Genomic DNA, 20487 nt, shown 5'->3' with positions numbered 1-20487 from the left:
ATTACATCATTAGCCAACGGGTAGAGGTCAATGAGGTTGTCTCCTTATTTATCAAAGAAAGAAAAATAATAAGATTATCGAGTTAAATTAAAGTAATAATCAGCATTTCAGTACTATAGCATTCAGACTATATCGCTACACTCGAAGGGGAAAAGCAACGTCTTCGTGGATGCCGACTGCGCCTCTATACCTGTATGGAATGTTTGGTACCTGCATTTGGTGCCATTGTTTTATTAGTAATAATTCTTCATGGGGCTTCCGGAGCCTTTGGGAGCCTCTCAATGTACTGTTGAGCCTCGTCCACGGAGCTGAAAAACTTTCTGGCGCCGCTGGCCAGCATTATGCGAAGCCGTGCTGGGAAGAGGAGAGCCGGCCTCAGGCCTCGCCCGTAGAGCTCCGACATAATGTCCTTGTACTGCGCCCGCTGATTGAGGACCTCGGGACTGTAGTCCTCCACAATTCGGATAGGCACGCCTCGGTAGTCGAATTTCCCTCTCCTCCTAGCTTCTCGGATGATGAGGTCCTTGATCTCGTATCGGTGCAGGCGGATGATCACCGGGCGAGGTGGGCGTCCCACGGGCGGCTTCGCTGCGAGGGAGCGATGCGCTCTATCGAGCTCCGGTGGAGACTGAAGTATTTCTTTGCCCAATAACTCACAGAGAAGGTTGGAAAAGAAGTGAGTGGGGCGCCCACTTTCAGTGTCTTCAGGCAGTCCAAGGACGCGGATGTTCTGACGCCTGCTACGGCTCTCCAGGTCGGTGACTTTATTCTTTAGCTGGTTGTTGTCTTCGCGAAGAGCGGCACACGTGTTTTCAAGGTCAGCGACACGTTGGTTCAGGTCTTCAGTTGCAAGCTCCAAGGACGAAACTCTCTCAGCCTGTTCCTCTTGGGCCTGTCGTACCTGGTCCAGTTTTGAATCGAGGGCATTAAATGAGGTCTTAAATTCAGATGCCAACTCATCTCGGTGCTGCTGGAGCAGCGTGGTGATAGCCTCCAGTGTTAAGCTAGTGTCCTCCTTTTTGTTCGCTTTTGCACTCTTAGAAGCCATTGGAAAGGGTCAAAAGTGTTCAAAACACTAGAAAAGTAGTTACGAGTGTAAGCGACTTAAAGGTGGCAGTTGAAGGGGTGAAACTGGTCAAAGCGGAGTTAAGTTCACCGGAGCAGTTTGTTCCTGCGTCTACTCGGGTCGCATGCTGACCGGAAGCCAAAGGCCCTTTTTGACAGAAATATGGTTAACAAAGGAGGAAACACATTACTTTCTTACATGTATGAGTCAAAGAGTCAGGAAAAGGTGGCTAATGCTATAATGGTGCCAAGCCAGCTGAGGAGGTCTTGAAAACCAAACATCCCTTTGGAGAGAAACTTGGTTCATTTCAAAATAGTGTTTGGATCTGAACCAGAGGCAGCAAAACTGCTGGACCGAGTTTAAGTCCTTTAAGAAGATGGGGGTGGGATATGTGTTAGTGCATTCACCGTTGAATACAAATTTAAAAAAAAGAATTGAGAGTGATTTGAATACAGGTGGGTTTTTTATATCAGATTAAATCAAATCATAACGTTGACACAGTATCCTGCAGTGGACCAGCGAACACATTCAAAGTCTTAAGGCAACAGAATAAACTGGAAATGTAGCTTTATTTAAATAGATGGAAAATTAAAATATAAGTCAATAGAGGAATCCAATAATTCAGGCAGAGAAGACACAAGAACCAAAAACAGACACTGTGACGATGACTCAGGGGAAGACACTGCTATATACACACAAGAAAGCATTTAGGGGAAGTGAACACTGCTGCTGTGCTACTGCTGCAGCAATGAGGGTGAACAGCATTGCCAAAATCAACACTTCCTTTCAGAGGACTTAGACTTAGGGGTAGCAGGATCTGGCAAGCAGGTGGCTGTCATTGTAGCAGGTGGGTGACTAGCAGGTTGCACAAATGCACACTCTTATGCCAGTCTTATTTTAAACTGGTGGAAAAAACTCTATATAGAATATAGAGGGCAATTAAAAGAACTGAACACAAGGGGGCAAATGAGGCACAGGTAAACAGAATCTAGGTAACTAGACAAGGTAAAAAAACAAACAAAACAAAACTATATACAAACCACAAAAGACAAAGAAGTACCAAAATGAAGCAGGACAAAACAGAAATGAAGACTTAATGAGAAACAAAGAGACACTGAGGGTGGCCATACTCAACTGAGTCACAGAGAAGTGCATACAAATCAATAATTAAGATGTAAAGAGAACCCACATTACACATGTAACCAGAACTTAAAAACTAAAGCCCTAAATGATAACCAAAAATACAAAACTCAATGAACCATAAATTTTGCAAAAGTCAAAACATTGGCTCAGAGACTCGGGACCATGACACTATTAACCACTGGAATTTTAGTATAAGGGAATCACATTGTTGTTGTTTTTTTCTTGTCTTTTAATCACAGCTTTATTGTGGTCATGTGGTAAAGCAGTGCTCATGTTTCAGGAAATGTTAGAATTTCCTGAAACATGAGCTGTTTGGTTTCAGCTCTTCTGCCAAATTGTCTTTAATGGGTTTTGGTTTGCCACCATCAGCATGTAAGTGTGAGTGAGTGCTGGGGTGAATTAGAAGCACATTATAAACCATTTTGTGTCAAAACACCCATATATCAATGGGCCAAAACCTTATGGCATTATGTTTGTTGGTTACTTGCATGCTACTGCCAAAACAGCTCAGATTCACCAAGGCATGGACTCAGCAAGACCTCTGAAGGCAAACTGTGGGATCTGGCACCAAGTCAGGCTGTTCCCATTTGAACCAGTTGACTAAGTGAATAAACCTTTCACTTGTTGAGTCTGATGTAATAGCAATGTAATCGTCTTTTCTGAGTTTTTAAGCTCACTCTTTATAGGTCAGCGCTCATGATCTGCAATGAGGAACATGGCAATCATTGTTTTTATCTACAATACATATCCATGGTGAAACTTAATGATGGAAGTCGCTCTGATTTTTACTAACTCTGCTTTTTGGATTTGAGTGGCACAACAGTACCCTAAAATGCTGCAGGGATTAATATTAAACTTTTATGGTGAAAGTCGTGCTAGCCAGATGTCGTCAAGAAAGACTCTCAGGGGTCATATCCATCTGTTTCTTTCCCCATTTTATTTCATTCAGCAGTCAGCCTGACATCATTCAGAGCCTCTGTCCAGGCTGAGTTGTTACCAATGAGTCTGGAAAATTGAGGGAAATCATGCTTTTGTTCCAGGGGACAACCTCAAGAAAACAGCACAGGCTAACATCATGGCTGGATTCAATTTTAAACTATCTGGAATTCACATACATTTTCAGATGACTCACTAACCTTTCTGATTTTGTTTTAGCCTTTGTCTTACTCATAGCATCTGTGAAAGGACAGAACAAAATAAAATGACTTGATGAGAAAGCCACTCATTTGCCTCCTGACTCCCAAAATGACATAAAGTATGTGAGTGTTTGCAGAAACGACAGGTGAGTTTTTCCAGATCTACACAAAATCAGGCACAACTGTAAAAAATACATTCAATTAGCAGTCCAAAGACAAGTCAGGTTACCTTTCATGCTTCATCCCTGCTCCAATAAACAGACCAGTAGTTTTCAGTTACAATTTTCCATCTTTGATTTTAAACAAATTTGAACTGGAGACTTTCTGTGTAATCTCTAAATACCCTGCTTAAACTCTGTACACCCTTTTAACCTCCCAGCTTTCTGTTTTAACGTTTGTCCAAACTAAAAATAACCAAACTTTTTCCAAACTTTTATATTAATTTCGGACATTACAAACCCTGAATTTCTTTAGGAAATACAAAACTGTAACGATGAGTCCACTTATAGATTGGACGTGGAGCAGCTTGAAGTGTGGTGTAGATCCCATGATTTCACCATCAATGTGGACAAAACAAAAGAGATGGTGGTCGATTTCAGGAAGTCTGGCAGAGATCACCACACAGACCTTACCATAGATGGATCTGCTGTGGAAAGGCTCAGCAGTGTTCCTGGGTGTACACCTAGCTGATGACCTGTCCTTCTCCATTAATACCACAGCAGTTATCAAAAAAGCACAAAAGCGAAACTTGAAACACTATTTTTCAAACTTGTAAAACAAACTATGGACATTTCTCAACTCCTAAAATCCTCAGTTCATTCAGTACATCCCCTAAACATATTCAAAGAAACATCATATTGATTGCTAATAATAACACACAGGAGTGTTTGTGCTTAGAAAACAGTAATAAAGTTTATATTAAAGTTTATATTATGTATGATGGCCCAGAGAAACCTGAACTCCAGCCAGGAAACTGGGGTTTATGTCATTATAATTGCAGTAAAAATAAACCCGTCCACAGCAGTGTGAAAAAGTCTTGAGCAACTCCTCATTTCATTATGTTTTGTTTATAAGGAGGCAGACTACTTTTTCAGGCTATCTTAAGGTCTTTTAAAGTTTCTCTTTGGGCACTGGCTGCTTTTTCACTTATTTTTACTTCAATCCTTGTACCGGACCATTTTCAGAAAAAGAAAGGGTTTTTTCGTTTTGTTATCCACTGACCTTTGAGTAATTAAAAAAAATAGGCATCTAACTCAAGGGATGAACCAGTGTTTTTTCTACATGTTTTTTTTGTTTTGGTTTTTTGTTTTGGTTTTTTTTGCCTGTCCCGTTTGGCTCTTTTGCCATCAGAATTATTGTCTAAAGGCGAAGAAAGATGCCCAACGGATTTTCTTTACCAAATTGACCATCCCAGCTTTGCCGTAATGGTCCATTTGATTCACCTTTTATTATTTATTTTATTTTCACTTGCTGAATACGGGACAGACTTGACTGGGGGAAAGAAAAGGGAGAAAGAAAGAGGGAAAGAAAAACAGTTGAGAACAGGGACGGGGGAGAAGGGCAAAAAACAAAAACCAACAGAATAAGCATAAAAAAAATACATATATCAATCACCTGGATCACCTGTTGAGAAAGAAAAAAGAAAACAAGCAGAAGAAAACGAGAGAAATAGAATAAACAACATCACAATAATATATGGGAATATGACAGTAAATACTAAATATTAAACATTATTGTGCAGCACAGATCGACAGCACAGTGTGCTTTGAGGTAGGAGCCAAAAAGGGTGTAGTTTGTGTGTGTGATCACCCGTGTGTACACCTGTGAGCATGGACGCGTTTGTTTTTAAAAGGTTCCTTCATGTAATGATCTGCTAGATGGTGTGGGGAGCCACTGCCCCGTCCTCCAGGGCATGAAGCAGGTATGGAGGAGATCAAAACTCCAGACATCCAGAGGCCCCCAGAACACAAGAGACCAAGGAAGACCAACAGAGGGGCAGCCGTGCCACTGTCCCAGAAAGAGCTGAGGAGAGTCCAGGGCTCACAAAATCGCTAGCCCGACGTCCCGGGGCTAGCGATTTTTCCAGTCGGGCTACCAAAATCTATCTCTGCCCTGCCTGTCGGGCTATCATAGGAAAGGAAAAATATATATGTCGATGCTTTTGCATTCTTTCGCCAATGTATGTCATTGGCAACGGTGAGCCACTGTCAATATGTGACATATTGAAATCGCTTTTGAATTGGCGCTTGTTTTTTGCTTTCACTTTGCAATCGCGCAAACTGTGTATAGAGAGCGACAGCACTGATTGGTGAGTGACGATAATTTGCGCACCAATTCCTCTGACATCGTCTTATCAATCGTTAGCTTACTATGCAAACATGACAAGTGAAATCTCCCGCAGCTTAAACATGTGAGAGGTTGATCGCGCAGAGAGTCGCTGAGCGTTATGTGAGTGCGTGTGTAAAAGCAGCAGGATATATATTTTAGTTCTGCTGAGCCAAATAAGACAGGTCAGGGTGAAGAAGTGACAGCCAAAGAAAAGAAAACAGAAAAGTTATGACAAATCAGACTATAAGGCAAAAAGAAAGCGCAGCTTTATGGTTTCATGGACAAAAGAATTTCTGTGGCTGCAATATGACGAGCTAAATAACCAGGGCTGCACATAAGTGGTCCGCAGGTGCGCATTCACTGTCAAAATAAAACGTGCACAAGATAAGAAGTTGCAACGCGTGTTTGCGTACATAAGATTTTCAGGAGGAGGACAGACATTTGTTTAGAACTCTTAAAGATGTTGAAGAAGCTCATTTAAGCAATTACTTTGATGTTCCTCCACCTCCAAAGAAATGTCAGAAGGAGTCCGAACCACAAAAGAAGCACGTATTCTCGGAAAAGTGGTTGCAGGAGGTAAGCTGGCTTCAAACAAATGATGAACGCACAGAGATTTGGTGCAGAATGTGCTGTGAAAATCCCACTCTACCGGACAAAAACAGTGCCTTTTATATGGACGCGAACGCACGTTGCAACTTCTTATCTGGTGCGCGTCTTTTATTTTGACAGCGAATGCGCACATGCGGACCACTTATGTGCACCCGTGTAAATAACATAATGTTCTGCCAGGTGTGTTGTTGGTTTTCCCTCGATTTCTGAGTCGACAAGGGCCTTTGTTACTGGGACCAGTAATTTTAAGAAAGGCCCCCATTAGAAACAAAACATCAATCAAAAAATTGCTCTCTTTCTTATTTGGGCAACTTAAATGTATTTTGGGCTACCAAAAACTGAAGAGTCCCTGCCCGAAGGGCTACCTGGGATTTTGAAATTTTGCGAGCCCTGGAGTCCCAGATGAGGGGTCAGTCAGCAGCCATGGAGCAGAAGCCAGGGGGGGTTGCAGTGACGTGCCCGTGAGCTCCGCCGGCAGCCAGCTGTGCCTGAGTGACCGAGCCCCAGGCCGAGAGGCCGGGGGCACCCCACCTCCGAAGTGGCCCGAGCGAGCCCCAGGCTCCAGGCCCCGATAAGCAGCCGCCAAGGAGTGAGCCGGTGTGTACCTGGACGCCCATCCCCGGACACAAAGAACCACCAACGCACCAATGTCTGAGGGAGTCCGCCCCCGGCAGGGGAAGTGGTGGGAGGAGATAGGCCTCCAAACCTTGGAGGGCCTGAGATGTCCTCAGAGAGGTGGCGTCTGATACCCAACCTGACATATAGACACAGACATACAGGCACACACAGATACAAACATCCATTCCCACCCTCATGCTCTCATATGCACTTACTCCACACTCAACCAACGTGGAGACAGACATAAAGAGACGCTGTACACACAATCACACTCCCCAAGCGTACTCTACGAACCGGGTCTAGGTACCCTTGCCCCTGGAGGGGGGAACTGCACCCAGACCCAGGTGGTGCTACCCTTTTCCCTGCGGTGGGGAGAAGCAGACCGCCCCGACTCCGCAGCAGCAGGGAGGCCCCACATTCCGGATCCCAGTCGGACGGCCAACTCCTCCTCCTAGCCCCCCCGCTCCAGCAGGCCGCAGAGAACGAGGGTGAGAGAAGACTCCTAACCTCCCTCCACCCGCTCATTGTAGTGTTGATGTATGTGTGTTCTAAGGTGCATTTAAAACCCAGGAGGGCATGGAGCTACCTGCCAGAGAGCAGCAGGTAAGCACATAGTCCCTCCTGCTAGCCCTCAATGTATACATGTATTTAAAATTGAGAGGTGGGCAACGACGCCAGGGGTGAGGTGTACACCCTGATGGTAATTGGGATTCCGTGTAGCGTGCCCACCCCCAAGATCCTATATGTATGTGTAATGAGAGTGTGAGTGATGTGAATGTCTAAGTTGTGGGATAAAATTGAGGCAGAGGCAGCCAGAAGGGGACGGGGGGGGGGGGGGTTACCTCCTCTGCACCCTGGTGACACACCCCTACTCCAAGGCCCTGCATGTGTGGGTGGTTGTGGTGGAGCGGGAAGAGGGAGGCAACTGGAGATGGGGAGGGAAGGAAGGGAGGGGCAAGTGACCCCTCCCTGGGGCCAGCTCCCCCGCTGACCCCAGTAGGCACCCTCATACTCCGCAACCCGCCAGGGAAGGGGGGCCCAGGCCCATCCGAACCGGGGACCAGTGCAGCGGCGCCGCCCGGCCCCACAGAGCCCGGGACAGTCCACCCAACCACACCACAGAGAAAACTGCACCCACCCCATCATCCACTCATCTTCAAGACTACATAAGACAATAGACGCCCAGGCTGAGATCTTCCTCCACCTCTCCTTTATCTCCCCCTCTTGCAGAGAGAGTTCCTGAGAGAGGAAAGCTCCTGCAAGATGTGACAAACCCCCCCCCCCCCCCCCCCCCCACCACCACCAGTTGAAGAGCCCCCCAGGTGGCTCGACGCACCGGCGGCACCCTGCGCCAGGGCTGGGCCCCCATACACCCACCCGCCCACAACCCCGGCAACACACCAACCAGGACCCAGGCCCCCGAGGCCCGGCCAGGGCCCCAGGCCAGAGCCGGAGCGCCCCCAGAACCTCACGCCCGTCCCGGACCCACCCAGGGGCAGCCAGGCTACCAGGTCAGTAACCCCCGTCCGTCAGCACAGACCCTCCCCTAGCCCTGCTGCACGCAGCCACGAGGAAACCGTCACCTAAGAGCCAACAGAGCCCCTAATTGGCCATGACCGCTACCCCGGGTTGAGCCCCCCAAGGAAGATGCTCCCGGGGAACCCCCTGATGCCCTGACGTTTTTTCTACATGTAACGGATACCTCTGAAAAGAACCAGTTTAATATTCTGACTTTAGGCACTGATTACCAGCCTTATAAAAAAAAGAAATATATAAATTTGTTCCAATTTCTTTCTTTCAATCAATGAAAAATACCAAAGATAACACAGTTTGGTAGAGATATCAACACCAACATCATGAATCCCCTTTTAGCCAAAAAGATGCAAAACAGCTGATGAGCAAGATCTGAAAGTCATGTTCTTAAGAAACAGGAGAAAATCCAGCAAAGGCCCGACACATGAACTGAAAGATGTATCTGCACCTTCAGTTGATCCATCTACTGTTCACTGAAACCTCATCAGAAATGGTCTTCATGAAAGGGTTGCTGTCATGAAGCCACTCTTTAGGAAGGGAAACAGGGAGAAAAGATTGTGAAGAAGTCTTATGGTACAACAGAGAGTGCCTACACTAGGGCTGTTCGATATAACGATATACATCGGACGACGATATAAAAATGTCTATTGTTTCATTTTACGCTATCGTTTGTTTCGTGGTGTCGCAAAATAAACTATTTTAATAAAATAAAATATTTTTTCATCGTTTAATTTCTTAAAGTTCTCTCTTTCTCTTATATTTAATATAACCACACTACGAACAGACAAGTGACTGCTTTTATGCGTTGTCGTTAGCAACAACAACGGTAAAACCATCGCGTGGCTCCACTGTCCGCTTGTTTATTTTCCACATAAACCTTTCACAATAAAGCTCAAGATCCTGTTGAGACGTTTCAAAATAAACTGAATCACGTGAAAGAGTATGCAGAGCGTTTACGGATGAGAAGTAAAAAAAAGCATCGTTAGGTGCTAAAAAATAAACCTTAGACTCAAACGTTAGAACAGGCTTTTCCCCGGGGCACGCCGTGTAATAAATACTCACAAAGAAAACGGCAGCTGTTACAACTTATGTCTAAAAATGTATCGTTTCATGCATCAGTTAAAATACTGGACTCCAGGTACACGACGCCCAGCTGGAAACACTTCCTGCAAGTCGAGCTGCCCGAGATTCATAGAATTTACAGAAAATGCTAAATTTTTGTGATTTACATCGTTGCTGGGACGATAGATGTCTTATATCGGGATATGAGACTTTGGTCATATCGCATAGCCCTAGTCTACACCCCATCTGTAATACACTTTGGGGGCTCTGTCATGGTGTAAGGCTTCATCACAGCCAGTGGTGTCAATATTGATGGAATTATGAGTGCAGAAAAGTATTCTCAGATCTGGATCCAGCATGCAATACCAACTGGGAAGCTTGAAAAGTGGACTCTTCCAGTCCACTTTTCAAGCTTCCCAGTTGGTATTGCATGCTGGATCCAGATGTATTAATTTTTCAGCATGACAGTCACCCTCAACACAATGCAGAAAAAGCACACTTGGATTTAAATAAATAAATAAAAGACCAAATGGAGCACTACTTGACAGAGAATTAAACAAAATGCAGCCAACATCTATAGAAGCTTTGAATGTCCTTCAAGAAGCCTGGAGAACTATTCCTGAGGACTATTTTAAGAAATTAGAGAGTGAAATAAGAGAGTTCAGGCTGTGTTGAAGAATAAAGGTGGCCATATTAAGTTTCAAGCTTGTTAGAATTGTACAACTCTGAAACATGTTTAAACATAAACAATGTACCTTTGTTATTTACATAGCAAAATATAAAGAAATGAGAAGTGTATAAAATATTTGCAGAGTACTGTAGTAGATTTTAAAAAGATTAAGGGTGTTGACTTCAACTTTAACCAAAAGTAAGTCACCAGTTTTTACTTGCACTTCTTCATACAGCTGCATTATGCATTATGCAAACTTATGAAAACAGTTTGCACAAATGACCTATCAGGTCACGTTCTAGATATGGGAGAGGTGGGGTGCAGGATTGTAAATAAGTACTGGCTTGTATCTGGCTCCAGCTTTAACAAGTGGAGCCAGAGTAAAGTACTCTGTACTCTGTCAGGTTCACTAATGGGAAAATTAACCTGGCCTGTTTTTGATTAATTCAGATGAAACCCATGCAAGTAAAAGAGAGAAACTCCTAAATCTATGCAGAAGTGCTCTGATCCAGATTCAAACCTAGAAGCCACTGACTGTGATGCAACAGGGCTACATCAAATATGAATCATAAGCTAAATAATTATTATGGTGTGATGAAAAACATCTGTACAAAAAAACACTGAACTTTCTATTAAACTCTGAAAACAGAATTGAAGGGGAATAATTTTTTTCATTTAAAGCCTTTTTTAATATTTATTTTTAATTTTGAATTAGCTACAAGAAAAACTGTTTTGTGTTGTTTTTATTCATAGTTAATCTTTATTCATCTTAGACTGGTCCTGTGTACAGTCGCTAAGTTTGAGTCTGAAATTAGATGTTTTAGCTCTTCTCTTTTTAAGTTAACTTTCTTCTGGAAGAATACCCTTTGAAAACAGTCCTGAGTCCTGAACAGCAACCAAAAATGATATGTCAAAAAATGGCCATATTTTGAGTGTCTGCTCTTATTGACATCAGTGGCGTCACACTGTAGTTGTTTACACATTTGCCTAGCAAGCAAGGATTCACAGATTTTTTCTGACATCCAGAGCTACCTGCTGTGGTCATCTTTAGCTTTGCTTGTAGCTTTGCTCTTACTGACATCATGAAATATTTAGAGATGAAAAATAAATATGAAAACATTTAGAGCACTCTGAAGCCTGAGCTTTTGGGTCACAGAGATTACTTGTACATGTGCTGACCTTATTATTAAGGTCATAAGGTAGTATATTATTAAACTTTGGCCATATTTAATATCCACCACTGTGCATATACATATATGGCAGAAAAATAACATAAGTATTATTTTTATATAGGCTGTGTGGCTAGCAGAATTGGACCCAAAAACAGGACTTGGAAACACGGGGAAATAAACTAAGGGAACACTATGGGCTCAAAATGTGGTCATAAATATTTTGTACTTGTAAATCGGTTTTGTACTTGTAAATCAGGATTTGTATGTGTAAAAAAAATTTGTGTGCGTAAAAAAGATTTGTATGTGTAAAAACGATTTGTGCGTGTGTAAAAAAGATTTGTGTGTGGACTTAGCCAAAAAAAACCTGCAAGTTACAAGTACGAATTTTGACCCTATTTTTCTTCCTTTCATCTGATTGGTCAATGTCATGTCAATCACAAATGTAACAATCCAACCAGAGAACAGATGGGTTTGGCTGTCGGAGGGGTGCTTTTTTGAACTGCAGGTCCTTGAAGGGTAATACAGGTTGAAGCTGGAGGATCTCTATATAAATATCCGATAGCAGCTAGGTCCCCTAACTTTCAGTTGCTGTTGAAAGGATAAAGTTGTGGTATATCAGTGGTTAGAAATACCATTATTACTTTAGGATTAGTTTAACACAAAGTCAGGGCTGACTCGGGACCATTGCTGTGAGTCACAGTGCGCAGCATAAAAACAACAGGTGATGAGATGTACCACAATGTAAGGAGTGCTCTGACACGTTGATAAATATGTTTTTTTCCTTTCTCGCAGTCGATTAGATGAGATGATAAGGCAGTATGAAAAAATGTTCCTATTAAGTTTTGAACTGGACTGTCAGTAGCTTTTGGTATACAATTCAAACACTGCAGATGTATTTGCTAAAAACAAACAGTCCACACACAAATCTTTTTTACTCACGCACAAATCTTTTTTACACATACAAATCTTTTTTACGCACGCACAAATCTTTTTTACATATACAAATCTTTTTTACGCACACACAAAATTTTTTTACACATACAAATCTTTTTTACGCACACACAAATTTTTTTTACACATACAAATCTTTTTTACACACAGACAATTTTTTTTTACACATACAAATCTTTTTTACACACACAAAATTTTTTTACACATACAAATCCTGATATACAAGTACAAAACCGATTTACAAGTACAAAATATTTACGACCACATTTTGAGCCCATACAAAGTCCTTTCACATCGGATGCAGGATGTGCTGCTAATGCTAACTGCTAACTAAAAGCAAAGGATCCAGAATTTGTTGCTGGCTGCTGAGCTCTGTGGGTTTTTGCAGCAGCTCTACCTGTACTAGATGCACCTGCTCCTTGTCTTTTCTATCTCTGACTTTATGTCCTCTACAAGAGTTTCTGTTTTTTTTGCTAGTTCTTCATATGTTCAATAAAAACATCTATGCTAATTCATAACGAAGAAAGCTTTGTAATGAAGACTGTCATTTCCAAAACACTGCCCACCCCCACCCCGCGGTCCGCAGCGCTGTTGAAAAGGCTGTGGAAGTCCCTATATTAAACACGTAGACCTGTGACACAAAAATCACCAAACTCGGACGACCACAGACTGTTTTCCTTCGTGGAAAACGCTGGGTTGGCATGTAAAAGGGCATTTATTCCCTTCAAAGACCTGCAGTTCAAAAAAAGCGCCCCTCCGACAGCCAAACCCATCTGTTCTCTGATTGGATTGTTACATTTGTGATTGACATGACATTGACCAATCAGATGAAAGGAAGAAAAATAGGGTCAAAATTCGTACTTGTAACTTGCAGCGGTTTTTTTGGCTAAGTCCACACACAAATCTTTTTTACTCACGCACAAATCTTTTTTTACACATACAAATCTTTTTTACGCACACACAAATCTTTTTTACGCACACACAAATTTTTTTACACATACAAATATTTTTTACACACACAAATTTTTTTTACACATCCACAAATTTTTTTTACACATACAAATATTTTTTACACACACACAAATTTTTTTTACACATACAAATCCTGATTTACAAGTACAAAACAGATTTACAAGTACAAAATATTTATGACTACATTTTGAGCCCATAGAACACAGCTAAATGGAATCAGAGTAACAAGAAGAGGGGACGCAAAATTAAACATAGCACACAACAGACAAGGCACTATCAAAATAAAACAGGAAGTAACAAACACTGAGACCGGGACTAAGACATGTGGTCTAATTTACTAAAAAGTGCTTGTTGAATAGAAACATCAGAAGTCTCTGTCTGAAACACAGCTATTATCAGTAATTTGGACAAACTGCATTCCACAGAAATAAAATTTGGCTTGATTCATTTCTGCAGACAGCAGTGCTGTTTTTTGCCTGATTACACAAAACGTCTACTTTTCCGTCTTCTAAATCCCTCTCTTGGGTGTTTCCCTCAACTCTCACGCAGTGGTTTGGTGATTCAACTCTTGTTTGTGTGAAGTGTCACAAATTTGGCGTAAACGGACAAAACATCGGCGCGCAAACAGTGTTGCAAATCTGTGTTGAGATCCAGAGTAAACGGCTTAAAGGCTCATGTCCGTTAAAGTAAACCCTCAGAAGGCTCAACCGCAGAACAGCTGGAGTATGTACAACCACAATGGACCAACTACCTCTGAAGCCTCATGTGTTCTTTCCCCTCTACATACCTTATTTCCACCTTGTGCATGCCTGCATGGAGACACATGTGGTAATGGGGTCATCCTGCTTTCAGGATGTCAATGCTGCAGCAAGTTTATCTTTAGAGCAAGAATGTAGGAGGCATGCAGATTGAATCAGATAGATGTTTAGCCTTATTATCCATTATTATTCAGTAATGAGCCTTTAAATTAAACATTTGACATAAAAGAAATCTTTATCATCCTGTGTGGATGCGCACATTAACCTCCTAAGACCTGAAGTCTTCCACGGCATGGATTTTTAATTTCTCTTCGATATTTGGGCTTATTGGGGCCCGATGAATGTAAAAACAAAGAATTACCAGATTGTTTTTTTTTTACTTATTTTTGTTTTTAAGAAAAATGAGAGACACATATGAGGATATTCGTTTAAAATTTTGATAGAACAGTGGCAGTATAATGTCCTCGTAAGTGGATATCAGGCCCTTGTAGAGCAAAATTTAGTATTTTGGTCTAAATAACCCAAAATGTGATGTCCACATATGTGGACGCCAGGTCCCAGGAGGTTAAGGTGCAAAGTGTGAGTCGTGGAAGCCTGGCACACATAATACACTCATTTCCAAACAAATATATTTTACAGGCATTTCATTTTTAATTTTTGTGATTTATTTGAAAATTGTCAATGAAGATAGAAGATAGTGGGTTGAAATATCATATTTTATAAATGTGCAACACCAGTTAGCTTTTGAGTCTAAGACGCTACCAAGGCGAAAATTTTCTCCTTGTGTTTTTTTGCCTGAATACAGTCGCATTAGAGCACCACTGAAAAATTATGTTGAAGTTGAAATATTTTAACTCAGTGCTTAACTTTGATTTTAACTCTCTGTTTGGATCACCAGGTTCATCTCAGTTCACTTCATTGCAAAAGTTACAACATTGAGATGTTTTTATATATAATTAGTGCTGAGAGATGAGCCATACTAATCAGCAATTCTTTGATTAGAAAAATTAATAGTTTTTTGTACCCTGTATGTAAACTGACTGGCGCAGTGTGTAACAACATTCAGCACAAGCATTTGGATGTTAATCTGGCTGTTGGTGCCAGCAGTGCTATCATTATCCACACTTGTGAAACTGATCTGGCCCTGTGTGTTTGTTATCCACAGTTCAAAGAGCTCCAAAATTTGAAATACGATTTAATTACTGAAGAATGTGATTAACTCTTCCAAATGGCTCTTACATACACACATAATATTTGTATAAACAATGTTTAGCCTTTTCCATAGAACTGTAAACAGTTTTGAATTTTATTACTCATACATTAGTCAATTTTTTCCCCTCCTGTCTTATCCTGTTTATTAAACTAGTCATCAAGAACATAGCTTCAAGTGAATATTTAAATCTTTCAGAACTGGATAGAAACCAGTTCCCACAACCAGTCAGGGAACTGATTATATATAATACATCTTTCAGGCATAAAACATATACAGTTGTGATTAGACGTTTGAATACACTTATTATTGGCATAAATTTCATGGTAATTTGGGGGTTTTAATGATTTCTTTGACCTGTTCTGATGATTGACCACAACTGGCAGTTTCTCTTTTGCCAACATAAAAAGAATTTGTTTGACAGCACTCAATGGATTGATCAATACCCAGAACAACGGGAAGGTCTAGGGGACAAAGTGAAGATCTAGGAAGGAGAATTGTAGATGTACACAAGCTGGGAGGGTCTCTCGGAGCTATTTCTAAACAACTCCAGATTCCAAGATAATCAGTTCAAACAACTGTACAGCAGCAGAAATACAAATTATTCAAATGAGTCACCACTTTTCCAAGAAGACTTCAACTCTTCTTTGTTAGGATGTTCAAAAACAACCCAGGACGCACCAAGGCAATGTCAAGCCGGGTATGACCTTAGAACTGCTGCATCACTGTCCACAGTGAAACAAGTTTGGACTGAGAGGGTGTCATTCAAGAAAAAAGCCCCTGCTCTAAAATCAACACCTTCAAGCTTAACTGAAATTTGCAGCTGCCCACTTTGAGAAGCCAAATGTCTTCTGGAGAAAGATTTTATGGCCAGAAAAGAAAAAGATCGATGTCACTGCTGGGGCAGCAGTCGCATGCTGTTGTGAAGGAAGACCCAAGTTGCAGACAACGGTGGTGATGCGAGTGAGTTTATTTACAGTGAGTGACAATAAACAGAAGTGAGGACAAAACTAAGTCATAACCTAAACTGGGGAAAACTTGGGAACAAACCTGAAATCATACAAACACGGGAAAACGGCACGGAGAATGTAGGGCAGAGAGACACTGAGATACACAGACGAAGCAACGATGAGCACAGGTATACACACACTATGAATACACACGGAAGAGAATGAGGAATGGCCAAAACAGGAGGGAGACACAGCTGATTCTAATTGACATCACGAGACACAGATTTTCAAAGTAAAACAGGAAAATTACACAGACCGGGAACAGAGGAAACACACGGGCAGGAATGACCCGACACTAAACAGGGGGGAGCGCAAAACCTAACTAGGAAAAGCTTAACAGAAAACAACCAGAACACAAGATAATATTCATTAATACAAAAACCCTGAGTCACAGACTCAGGACTATGACAATCGAGGTGTTTGGCTAAATTGACAGGAAGTATGTTTGGATAAGTAAAGGTGAAGCTTTCAAATGTAAGAGCAATGTACCAGCTGTCAAGCATGGTGGTGGTAGCATTATGCTCTGGGGCTGTTTACAGTGATACTGGTACATTGCCGAAAGTGGATAAAATAATTACGAAAGAGGATTACTTGCAAATTCTTCAAATTCACCTCAAATCAGCAGCTAAATGGTTGAAACTTGGACACAACTTGGACAATGATTCCAGTCATACATGAAAACCGGTTTTGGAACAGATAAAGCAGGCTAACATTAAGTTTCTGGAATGGCCATCCCAAAACCCCAACCTGATGTTGAAAATTTGTGTGCTAGGCTTAAAACTCTGGTCATGCCATAAAACCAACCAATTTAAATTAACTCTACTAATCCTGTTAGGAAGAGTGGTCAACTTGTGGCTTGTTGATGGCTAACAAAAGCATCTGGTCGAGGTGCAACTAGCGAAATCACATTTAACCAAATATTAGTGGGAGTCTATGTGTATATTTGAGCTTGTATGTATATTTTTGACCCTGTGCAAACATCAAAATGAACCTATGTGAATTACAGAAAATCCAAAATAAACTGAAATTTACGCACTCTGTTCTTTTTAAAGCCATATAAGATACTGGGGGTTTTTCCATCCTGAAAAAAGCAATTGTTCAAAGAAACCAATAAAAATAATAAAAGTTTTTAAAAAAAGTGCTGTGACCCCTATGACCATGATAAACACAACTGTATGCCCAGATCTCAGTGTCATTTCCATTAGCCTGATATTCCATTGATCCTGTAGTTTATCTTTCTCCTGAAGTCTGGGTGTGTTTCTGTGAAAGCCTCCTGCTTCTCAGCACAACTTTAATCAGGCAGCAAAACATAAAAAATGTCAGAGGAAGAGGAAACTGGCAAACGCTTTCTCTGCATGGACCTCTTTCATTTATGCACGGTCCATCTGATAAATCTGTGTCCATGCATCGAAAGTGTTCCAGATGAAAAGTGGGAAACAGGCAGTTTGACAGTGTTGTGAAAACATCGGGTTTGCAGACTGAACTGTTATTTTCATTGATCATATTGAAGGTCATGTAAAACAAAAGATAAAAGCAGAATGTGGTATTATGACAGCGCTTATAAATTCAATTTAAAAGCATAATTTAACAAATACACTGGTCCACAATGGAACACTTAAACCTCATGCTGTCATGTTAGTCCTACCGGCATGAAGATTTTTTTAAAAGAAATCACGTACAGCATATAAAACGAATGCTTCAAAGGCTGTAATGTTTTAAAATGAATGAGCCCCTTTTGTTTTTGATCCTTAGTTTGCTCACTTTGAATATCCTATTCAGCGAAATCATCTTGAGACTTGGCATTATTATTTCAGTATATTTAGCATTATAGATAATTAATGTAGAGCGCAGCTCCCATACTGGTTTGAAGACTGTGACCCACATTTTCCTTTGAATTGTAACTGAGAGATGACTTTTTCACCTAAAATATAGGGCAGGAATCGGACATACATTGGGGTAACAGCAGATATCATCATAACATCATAGTGCTATAAAATCTTCTTGATCTTAACAAGCCTTGAACTACTTGGCAGGTTTGAAAATTGACCAAGTGGGATTATTAATGACCAAGTTATATATATATATATATGTTATGAGCCTTTGTGATAGTTTTAATCATAAACAATAAATTTGTCGTGTAACTTCTCCAAAAACCTTTCACAGTTTTGGCCAGGTTAAACGGAAAGTTGTGTGGTCTAATTTCTGAAATTATAGCCTTTGAGTTTATTATAATTTTCCACTTTTAATCACTGCATTGTGATGTTTTCTGTGACGATTCACAGATGTCCATTCCTCCTGTACATGCAGTTTAACAGCCAAATAATCTAAACAGACAGGCAAACCATGGACCAATATGCTGCTTTCAGGGACATTTGGACAGTGTTTACAGCCCAGTTACCCAAATACTGGCTCTATTGTCATGATCTGTGTGGGGATGAACAGCTGGTAGATTTCAGATGCAGGGGCAGTTTGGGGCAACACATCTCCGTTTCTAAACAAGCAAATGTGGCATAAACACCTTTTTGCATGACTGAAAATCATAAATCCATTTGATCATTATAGAATATCTGTCACAGATAAAGGAACCAATGGAGCCATTAAGAAAAAAATCTTCTAAAAACATAAAATGACTTTCAGGGTTTAATATGCTGTTCAGTTAAACTGCCCAGAGACTTGTCATTATTATTTCAGCATATTGAACATTATAGATTATTAATGCAGCTCCCATATTGGTGTGACAGGACTGACCCATATTTCTAATTATGTTATGACTTAGTGATGATGTTATCACATTCACTACAGGGCAGGAGTTTACAGTCAGTTTCATATAGTTTTCACACTCTGATTAGTCCATAAGGTGAGAAATAAATTAGGGTAATCACAGTTTTATTATCCTGTTCCCTTAATTTATTCATGCATATTTTAAAATTTAATCTCCAGCTGTCTTTGTCTTGTCACTGTCTTGACCTATTTTCCTGCTGTAAAAAAGAAAGGGAAAGTTGGAAGTGTGAAGGTTGCCTTAAACTTGTTTATTTATTTAACTTTGGTGTTGCGAGCGAGCCGTCCTGAACTTAATTATGTTTCTGTTTTATATGAATTCTGTGCTTGTTTCAGTGCACAGATGCAAAGTAGAGGTGCACATATTTATAACAGAAAATAATTAGAAGATTTATGCCTCTTGTTTTTGGTTCTTATGGTTAAATTGCATCCCCATATAGTTGCTTTGTGTGATTCTTGTTTATGTTTTTTTTTTTTTTACAGTTTTGTGTATGTTTGCAGTTATTTTGTAATCTTTGAAATCATTATTTAAATTTATTTGGGGTCACTTTCATCTTCAGTCATCTCCATAGTTGTTAGTGCGAACCCAGCGAGGGTCGCCAGTGAGATATTAAGGAGGCTGCTGACTGATTAACAGCTGTTATTTGGAGCAGAGTATCAGTGATGACAGCCATTTCCCCATCCCTGGATCACGCATTAACAGTGATGATGAGTGAACCGTTCAGATGCCTTAAACCTTTTGCCAAATCTTCTCTCATGAACCTTGGGATGACTTTTGGTTCAATTCTGACCGTGGATGCTCACATTAAATCTCTGGTTCACTCTTGCTTTTATCAAATAGGACTTATTGCAAAGTCCAAGTCCACTGTGTCATGCTCTGAATTGTAGATTGCTATTCATGCCTTTAGTTCATCACCTTTGGATTTTTAATTTTTTTTATAAATGTGTTTAAATCTCTTTCAACTTTTTAAAACATTTTATCTGTATGTTTTTAGCATTTTAGTTTTTAAATTTAGCTTGAAAGATGCCCTATAAGTAAATTGTTTAGTTACCTTTAAGTTTAAAGCATAATCTGCATCATAGTGCAATCAAATGTTCACTAACCCACACTTGAAGCCGAGAACCTCCAATCGTCTACAATTGTTGCAAAACTAAAGCATCTGGGACTTCCTGAAAGCTCCAGCGATTCCAGTTTTGCAAACAGGAACCAAAGATTATAATGTAAAACAATACTGCCAAATGGTCTGCTTACCAGCTGGAAATGTCTATTCTATTACCGGATACAAACAATCTCATCCACAGTTCTGCAAGGAAGCAGTGTCAGTACTTTGTGTTTCACAAGACACGAATACAAACCTCTTTGGATTTGAGTGATTCTTTGGAGATGACAAGAATTTGATTAATCCCACTTGTCTCTGAAACTTTTGACCTTCTAAACTTTCTAGAATTTGAAGCACAAACAGATACACAA

General features: G+C 40.7%; 1 protein-coding gene across 2 annotated transcripts in view; it reads left to right on the top strand.

The window, feature by feature from the left end:
- Nucleotides 1-20487, top strand: part of scara5 (scavenger receptor class A, member 5 (putative)) — a 129935-nt gene that overhangs the window by 103142 nt on the left and 6306 nt on the right. The gene's annotated exons all lie outside the window — the stretch shown is intronic.

The sequence above is a fragment of the Neolamprologus multifasciatus genome, chromosome 15, assembly GCF_963576455.1.
Source record: "Neolamprologus multifasciatus chromosome 15, fNeoMul1.2, whole genome shotgun sequence".
In the NCBI taxonomy this organism is placed as follows: domain Eukaryota; kingdom Metazoa; phylum Chordata; class Actinopteri; order Cichliformes; family Cichlidae; genus Neolamprologus; species Neolamprologus multifasciatus.
The sequence above is the reverse complement of the archived record's forward strand: the minus strand, read 5'-3'. Positions and strand labels throughout refer to the sequence as shown.